Genomic DNA, 8,741 nt, shown 5'->3' with positions numbered 1-8,741 from the left:
GAGAAGTAAATGGGCATGGGAATGACTGGGCATGACCGAAGTCAGAGCAGTAAGAACAGTGGTGGAGTTAAGGCTGCAGAAGTAGACTGGGAACTATTGTGAAGACCATTCATTCAACAAACATTACAAATCACATCTCATGTGCCAAACAGTGTGATAGGCACAAAGGATATAAAGTAAAGAAATGACTCCTGCCTACAAGGAGGTCAAATTATTTGAGCTGGTTTGCAATGAATTTTTGGATGTAGAAAGAGACAGTTTTTATTAGTTTGCTATTGCTGTGTAATTTATCACTCCATTCTTGTTGACTTAAAATAATCATTTATTACTGATCATGTATTTCTGAATCAACTGTGGGCCAGCTGATCTAGTCTGAGCTCAATGGGAGAGGCTCTACTACAAGTATCTCTCAATCTCCTGGGTTCAGTAGGGCAGTTGGGGCACGTTCTTATGGCAATGGCAGCAGTACAAGGACCAAGTGGAAACAAGTGAGAGGTGTCACTGGTTGATGCTCATATATCATTGGTTAAAACAAGACTTAGGGCCAAGTTCAAAGTGTAGAGAGAATAATTATAAAGGCACATGACAATGGGGAGCAAATATAGGAAGGGGCAAAGAATCCATACCATATGTATGGATTTTGTGATCATATAAATCTGAAGTATGTATGTGTAAGAACCATACACACACACACACATATATATATATAATTATTATTTTGGTAGCTAGTACATAGAAGACAAAAAACAATGGGTCCTTCTCTTTACGTTAAGAATAGCTTGTTGGTTGGGCAGGCCACAGTGGCTCAGCAGGCAGCGTTCTCGCCTGCCACGTTGGAGACTCAGTTAGATTCCCACTGCCTGCCCATGCAAAAAAAAAAAAGAAAGAAAAAAGAATAGCTCATTCCTGCATTCCTGTAAGGTGTCTGAAGTCAAACTCTCTCCTTTCTTTACTTCTTGTCCTTCTTAACCTGCTTTTAACTTGTCAGAGAGGGAAGAATCTGATAAATTCCTTTAAGATAAAATGATAAGAACTGATAATGAGATGACAATATCTTCCCAGGAACATGTTGGGGCACTCAGCCTAACTTGGTGGTGGTCATTACTTAACCCATCACATTGGGGTAATAATGGTGGAATTTTAGACACCATGGCATGCTTTGGTGTCAGGAACAGTCTTCCATCTGCCCCACATGGACTGCCACCTACTTTGACCCTCACGTACAATAATTCAGGCAAGTATATAAACCTAATTTCTCCTTATCAATCATCACCAGCTGAGGGCTATGTAAAGGATGACTGGAATGCCTTCTAGAAACATGGATTAAATCTAGACTTTGGGATTGTGTCAGTCTCTATGCTCTAACAACCCTTTTATGCCGTCACTACTCAGTGCTCTTTCCCCACTATTATTGTCATTAATATCATCCCGCCACCACAAGTGTGCCCTCAGCCTCTTTGCTGTGATGGCTCCCACGGATCTGAAGTGTGACGCCATCTCTGGGACTCTGTTGGCAACTGAATGACAACAAAAAATGCACCAGCTCCTGATCTGTGAAAAAAGACAAGGATGCTGTGATGCCACTATGCTTCATCAGGTAGAAATACACATTGCCTTTATGGAGGGGAAAAAAATAGGAAAGAAATGGCTCTTTCGGTTCAGTTCTAGCTAACCATAATCTTTTTTTTCTCTAATTTTAAAAGTGAAGCACAGTCATAGACAATTGGGAAAAGAATGGAAGGGCATAAAGAAGATAAAGACCATCCATGACACTACCACCCTGAGATAACCACAGTTAACATGCTGGGATTCTTTTTTTCATACCTTTATATATATACATATATACTCTTGCCTCTCCATAAGCACATATTTTACAAAAAATTAGATCACTGAAAATAGATGGACTATTTTTTAGTCGTTTTTAATATCATGTGCGTCAACCCAGGTTGTTGCCATTAAATATTCTTTAGGAACATGATTTTTATGGCTTTAGGGAGATCCAGCAAATAGATTGATTCCTTTTCACTTTCACATTTCTTGTTGTCATATCTGAATCTATGAGTCAAAAATGAAAGGCCTCAATCTAGGGATATTAGTCGGTAAGATTTCAGCCCTCAATTCTCAAAGCTTGTCATACTCTGGATCTCCCAGAATGCAGAATCTGAGACTGAGGATATGTGCACTATTAATTTACTGGGAGCACAATTTGAGGAAGAATGAGTAGGGGAACAGGGAAGACAAGCAAGGAAGGAGAGCCAATAGGTTTAGGCATTATCAAGCTGGCCACTGTGGGGCTGCCCAGGAAGCTGTAATTAAACAAAATCTCAAGTTTATCTACAGGAGAGTGGAAAGGAAAGTCTTTATCTATGCGCATTCACCTCCAGTTGGTCAAGGATCCACCCCACAGAGTGTTCATTCTCCTTCACTCCTGGGTTGCACACATATGGACATTAGGTATGGTCTTCAGGCTGTCCCTGCATGAAATTGTGGGGGCTGGTGCACAGCTGGAAAAGAGATAGGTAGACCTGAAGAGGCATGAAAGAGGTATTTCATAGAGTACCTTCTCTACTATGCCTCTGCAACTTTATGGCTATTTGAAAGATAAAAAAAAAAAAAAAAAAAAAAAAACCAATAAATGAGGTTTAAAAGAAATAGAGGGAGTGATGTATAATATCCAAGTAGGACAGTCAAAGCAGTCTGCCATTCCTTTCCTTCAAAACCCTCCTCTCTGGATGCCTTTCTTTCTTTTTCCCCTGAATCAGCATTGTTTGCCCTTGCTACCTTGATATGCAAAGTTATGACAACATGGTAGGGTGCCCTCTCTTCTTAGCAGAGTAGAAATTCCTAATTATGACTGTTTAGTTGTACTCAAAACTGGTAAGTAATTTAAAACAGAATTTTAGAGCTAGGGGGACCTCATTTCTGTATGTAAATACTATGACCCCCCCACCCCCCATTTTGTAAATAGCAACATTTGGGGCAGTTTAGTGAACATGGAGATTTAATAAGATGTGATAGTGGGGCTGGGAATAAGGTAGCACCACTATACAAATGTTTTGTCTAACAAATTCTGCTTGATCATCCACTGTATGGCAAATATGAATAAGATACAAACCTTATTTCAAAGATTTTACAGCTGGACAAAGAGCATTATCTACATATGTTTCAAGTTCAAAATGCATTTTCACATATATTAATTGTTAGATGTTTTATAATAACCCTGGGAGATAGATATTAAGCATCAAGGCTCCGGATTAAGAAAGACACCACTTCAACTTTGGTTTTTCCACCTAGTTAGGGAGGAGTGGGGCATTCCACTCCTCATTTTCCTCTGGTATAAAAAAAAGAATAATGATGATATGAACTTCATTAGGTTGCTGTAAGAATAAAATAAGCAATTACATGTAAAGGTTTCAGTACATTGCCAGTCATATAGTACATCTTCAATAAATGTTATACATCATACCAATTTCACAGTAAATTTAAGTGCATTGTTCAAGATCATGTGTCACAGCCAGGACTACTCTTCATCTTCTGTCCACACTCCAGTGATATTTTCTTTGAGGTAAAGCACTGAGAAGTAATGTGTGTTAGTTGCAGATTCAACCCTCACTTCTACCACAATATTCTGTAGTGGCTAATCAGTAAACACTGTTAAATATCTAAGTGAGGGCAGACTTAGTCAAATTATAGAGATGCTAATGCATACTAAAAATAAAACGAGCTTCAGTGTTTTGCTTGGCATTGCTTTGGTGAATATTAAAGGTCATCATTTGGTCTTTTAGTCAACCATCTGGTGATAAGCTTGGTTAGGTGTTTGGATCATGAACATAAAACCCAAAGACACCTCAATGAACAAACCCTTCAAGATTTTGTTTTCCCTTTGCAGGTTTGGTTTGAGCGCAGAATGTTTAGGAGATGATCCCAATTCTCACGGTTTTATTAGGTGAAAGATAGGAGCTGGAAGGGCTCCCTGAGGGAAAGACTTTTTGCTTCTGGCAGAGGAAAGGCTTGTGGCAAAGACTTCTCTGTATGGGACATCTGGGAAAGGGGGAAATGGTTCCTGAATAACGAGTCTAACTTACTAGGTTTGCAATAAGTGTGAGAAGTCCCTGCAGGTGTTGAAAGGTTCTAGTCATTGAAGCCCAGCCAAAATGGAATGAAGGGACAGAAACTTCATCAGAAAAGAGTCAGTGGGAAAGAATCCCTGTCCTGAAATGTGTACCTGTGCCTGCTGTCTGGCAACTAAAACTCTGAAAAAGCATGTTGGTTTAAATCATCTACTTCATTTCCTGAGTATTACTGCAGTGCATTTTCTAGCCACCATTTATTGAGTATCTCCTATGTGACCGGCGCTGTATTTCTGTTGCCTCATTTAATCCTCTAAACTCTCCCGTACCTATGAGGAATTGGATCTCAGGGCAGAGACTTTAAGTTACTCACTGCTACACCCCCTAGTTCCTACAAAAGGGCCTGGCAAAGTAGCTTCTTGGTTTTCATTGTATGTATGATGACAGATATTATCTGAGCTTGAAACTCAGAAGAGTTAAGTGACTTGCATAAGCAAGTAAATGGAGGGTTTGAGTCTGGAACCAGACCCAACTAACCCCAAAGCCTGCACTGTCATCCACTGCCCCTGTCTAGTTATTCCCTCTTACTAATTCCCCTGCCTCTTGGCATTTCCCCTTCCAAATAGAAGTCTCTCAACTGCCTTAAGGTGAAGATCAAACTCTCATGCCTAAGCATTCCAGGCCCTATAAAATCTGGTCTTTACATGATTATTTTCCTCTCACAACATTGTGCATCCTTGTTGTGATGTTAGCCCAGTGATTTTCATTGTTCCTTGAATTATGTATTATTCCTGTAACTATGTCATTTGAAGTTATTGATCCATTCTGCCGATCTATCTGGACACCTTTCTGTCCTTTAGGAGTCAGCCCAGGTCCTGCCTCTCCAGTGAAACTCTTTTATCTCAGCATGTGGTAATCGCATGTCTCAGAAATTTCAAATTTCTTATGGTGTGCCTGTTTAGTTTGCTAATGCTGCAGGAAATGCAATATACCAGAAATGGGTAGGCTTTTATAAAGGGAATGTATTAAATTATGAGCTTATAGTTCTAAGGTCATAAAAATGTCCAAACTAAGGCATCCAGAAAAAGATACCTTGACTCAAGAAAGGCTGATCTGGGAAGCCCAGTGGCTGGCATCTCCTGGTCCTTTGGCTTCTGGTTTCAAACAGCTCCCCAAGCGCATTTTCTTTCTGCACCTCCAAACATTGGCTCTGAAGCTTTATCCAAAATGGTTCCCTCTTAAAGGACTCCAGTAAGTGGATTAAGACCCTCCTTGAATTCATGGAGGCACATCTTCATGGAGACAACCTAATCAAAAGGTCCCACCCATTATTGGGTGGGTCATATCTCCATGGAAACAACTTAATCAAAAAGATCCCAGAGGAATCCAGTTTCTCTAAGGGAAAATGCTATTTGGAACAATCTGCTGGAGACAGTTCAGGGATCATACCAGATCCTTTACACCATGAGGCAAATTGCACATGTAAGACCTTAGTGACTGCTCTGGAAATGTTCAAATAGTTATTCACCTTTAAAAAAATGTTTCCTTTTGCTCTGTACAGTAAAAACAGGCTGGGGTTTAGAGATAATCTGAAAGGTAAACTGATTTGGAGAGGAAGCATGTAAAAGTGGGACTCTGAATTAAATTACATTTGACTTCTCGTCTCCTAGAGTAGGATGCAAGCTTCTTGAGACAGGAACTATGTCATGTTAATTTCTATGTCCTCTGCTTCTAGAACATAAAAGGCCCTCAGAAATGTTTTTTGAATGCATTTATGCTTTCACAAGTAAATTAAGGGGCTAATAAATGAATAAAAGTAGTAGTCTTTTTCTACACTGGCTCTTAAGTAGATTTGTTTCAAGTTATCAGAATATGATTTAAAAGCATATACCATAAGTAACACCCAAATTTACAGTTTGCTGAGAAGGCTCCAGACATTAAAACTTGATGTCTCCTGAATTTTCTAAAGCTTCCAAATATTCTAACCACGATAGATTAAGCATACATGTTAGCTTAGATCATTAAACCAGGAACATGCCCCAAACAGACAAACAAAAATCCTGAACATAACTACGGTGTGATCTCTAAATATTATTTGTCAATATCAGGATGAGGCCAGCTTTCTTGACTCTGAGCACTAATGAAAAACTATGCTACCTTTAGGAGCTTGTGGATGTTTGACAGATTTGCAGGAGATTTTCAACTGCTCTGGCATCTCCACTAGATTTCAGGAGCACCATTTCGATACTTTGTAATGCCATTACTGCCACGTCCAAACAAGCTCAGAAATATGTACTGAGAAATGGAATTTTCTGCAGATATTTCTTCACCTAAGCTTTCCAACACTGAAAGATAGAAGGTTCTATCAAGTAAGTCAATTTTGTCTCAAAGGCAAATAAAAAGTTATTGGCACCAGGTTTCAAATATCTCATGGAAAGAATACTTGTAGCACTGCTAAAAATTGTCACTGATTTTAGTTGCATCTTGTGGGAAATGAAAATGCCTTCCATGTAATTTCTTAAGCATTCTTTCATTTTTCCAGGTACCTATTTCAGGTAAATAATTGGATTGCTTCTTAAAACCAACAAGGATTGCTTGTTAATTAATGGTCTCAAAAATCCCTTCTCAAAGTTTCAGAAATAAAGAGGCTTCTGTGACTATTCTGGCAACACTGCTCACAAGATGCGTAAACTTAAATTCCAGTTCACTTTCATGCAAAACCGCACTAAACCTTGCCAGGAAAATCAAAGCTGCTGAGGCAGTAGACAGGCGAACTTTCCTAGCCTAATCCACTTCTCTCATGATGATAATTATGTGGGGATGCTCCCAAAATGTTCTTGAAGCTGTAGCAGAAGCACTGTCTTCTACCACTCATGTGTCATCTTGGTAGCATAAAATCATAGAAACTGCGGTATAGAGGAAAGAAACCTGTGAACAGGGTGAAGTGGACACTGAAGATGGCTCTGTTCTTTGACCCTGTGGTTGCTTTTACCTCCTCAGCAGGTGTCTTCAGTTGGCTTTAAACTGGAGGGAATTGGTTAGATCCCCTGTAGGATACAGAGGATAATTTTACATCCAGCTGTACCTACCTAACCAAAATGAATTGGTTAATTGAAGCAATTACCTGACAATTCAAGCCCAAAATTCCTTCTCATTGGGGAGAAAAGAGGATAATTTGGGGGTTTCCCAGATTAGTCAGGCTAACTAACCACATCCTGTGTATCTATTTAAAGGTTGAGTTAAAGGGTCATGGCACTTCTGTCCTTGAGTACACAAGGCTAGAGTCTACCTGGGCTTACTATGAAATGCGAGCACGAGTGGATAAGGGTAGGAAGATCTAGGCCAGTGGTTCTCAAACTTCAGCAAGCATCAGAATTGCCAGGAGGGCTTGCTAAAACTCAGAGTGCTGGACATTATTCCCAGAGTTTCTAATTTAGCAGGTGGGATGAGGCCCTGGGAATCCACATTTCTAACAAGTTCCCAGTTGCTGCAAATGTTGCTGGCCCAAGGGTCACACTTTGAGAACCCCTTATTTAGGCTCTCCCTGAGGAAATTTAAAACAGTGTAAAGCTTCCTATGGTAGTTCCATTCTCTACAATCTGTAGAAAACCCAAGGAAATGAGGCTGGAATATGTTTATTCATCTAACAAGCAAACAGTTGCTGAACACCAATTATGTTATGCAGCAGTATAAGAAGTATCACAGGACTGAATACAAAATGCCGTTGGAAGCACAGGAACTTCACCCAGACTGGAGATCCTCAGGAAAAGTTCCTGGATGGAGGTAACACCTGATGGGAAAAAAGAGGGAGAACAGCTGTTCTAGCACAAGCTAGATGGTACTACGTTCATGAAGGTCATGGAATTCTCAGATTGTTGAGTATAATTGCTCAGTGGCAGTGCCAAGAAGATGAGCTAACATACCAAAATGAGGTAAGAGAGAGTGACAGGGGCCAGCACATGAGGAAGCCTGGGTTTTCCTCTGAAGACAATTCATTCATTTAATAGATCCTGCTATGTTCCAGGCATCGTTCTAGACCCTAAGGATATAGTGACAAAACAAAGTTTCTACTCTCTGAGAGTGGATGTTCTAATGGGGACAGCTGTCCAGGATATGTTAGTAGTTCAGTATATGTAGTGGTTCAAAAGTTGGAGAATGACAGAGGGGGTAGAGTCATTCTAAGCAGATGTGTAACAAGGGCCAAATTTATCTTAGATCATTTGGGAGATAAATCCAAGAAATGGATTGGAGTGAGGAGAGACTGAGGGCCAGAAGGCCAGTGCTCTATAGCCACTCCTATGTAGGCTTAGCTTTCCAGGCCTGGCGGGGAATCAAAATATTGAAAAGAAAGTGTCACGGTTGAGAGGCCTGTTGGCATTCATGAGGGTGAGTATTACTGGATCCAGGGTAGTGGTGGATTTGGGCTATGGTCATGAGTAACCTTCCCAATGTCAGGGGCCATTCACCATGTGAATGAATGAATGTAATTTCTTAATAACTATTGTATGACGACCCGCCCAGTGGAAAATATACTGAGAAAAGTAGCTCATTTCAAGTTGACTCCTGAATCACAGCCAAAACTAAAGCACTTTTAATCACCACAAATCTGGTTTGAATTTGGATTGGCAGATTTTGAAACGAAAGGGATCGAATCCTATTAGCTATTCCTTG

The 8,741-nt window shown here is 40.1% G+C and overlaps 1 long non-coding RNA gene across 1 annotated transcript; it reads left to right on the top strand.

The window, feature by feature from the left end:
- The first annotated feature begins 1,453 nt into the window (after positions 1–1,453).
- LOC143643386 (uncharacterized) lies at positions 1,454–7,856 on the top strand. Its single transcript, XR_013156248.1, has 3 exons — positions 1,454–1,597; positions 6,234–6,439; positions 7,756–7,856. It is a non-coding gene; the product is annotated as an uncharacterized LOC143643386 (long non-coding RNA).
- The last annotated feature ends 885 nt before the right edge of the window (positions 7,857–8,741 follow it).

This window comes from Tamandua tetradactyla, chromosome 8 (genome assembly GCF_023851605.1).
Source record: "Tamandua tetradactyla isolate mTamTet1 chromosome 8, mTamTet1.pri, whole genome shotgun sequence".
In the NCBI taxonomy this organism is placed as follows: Eukaryota; Metazoa; Chordata; class Mammalia; order Pilosa; family Myrmecophagidae; genus Tamandua; species Tamandua tetradactyla.
Note: the sequence above shows the minus strand (reverse complement) of the source record. Positions and strands in the feature narration are given on the sequence as shown.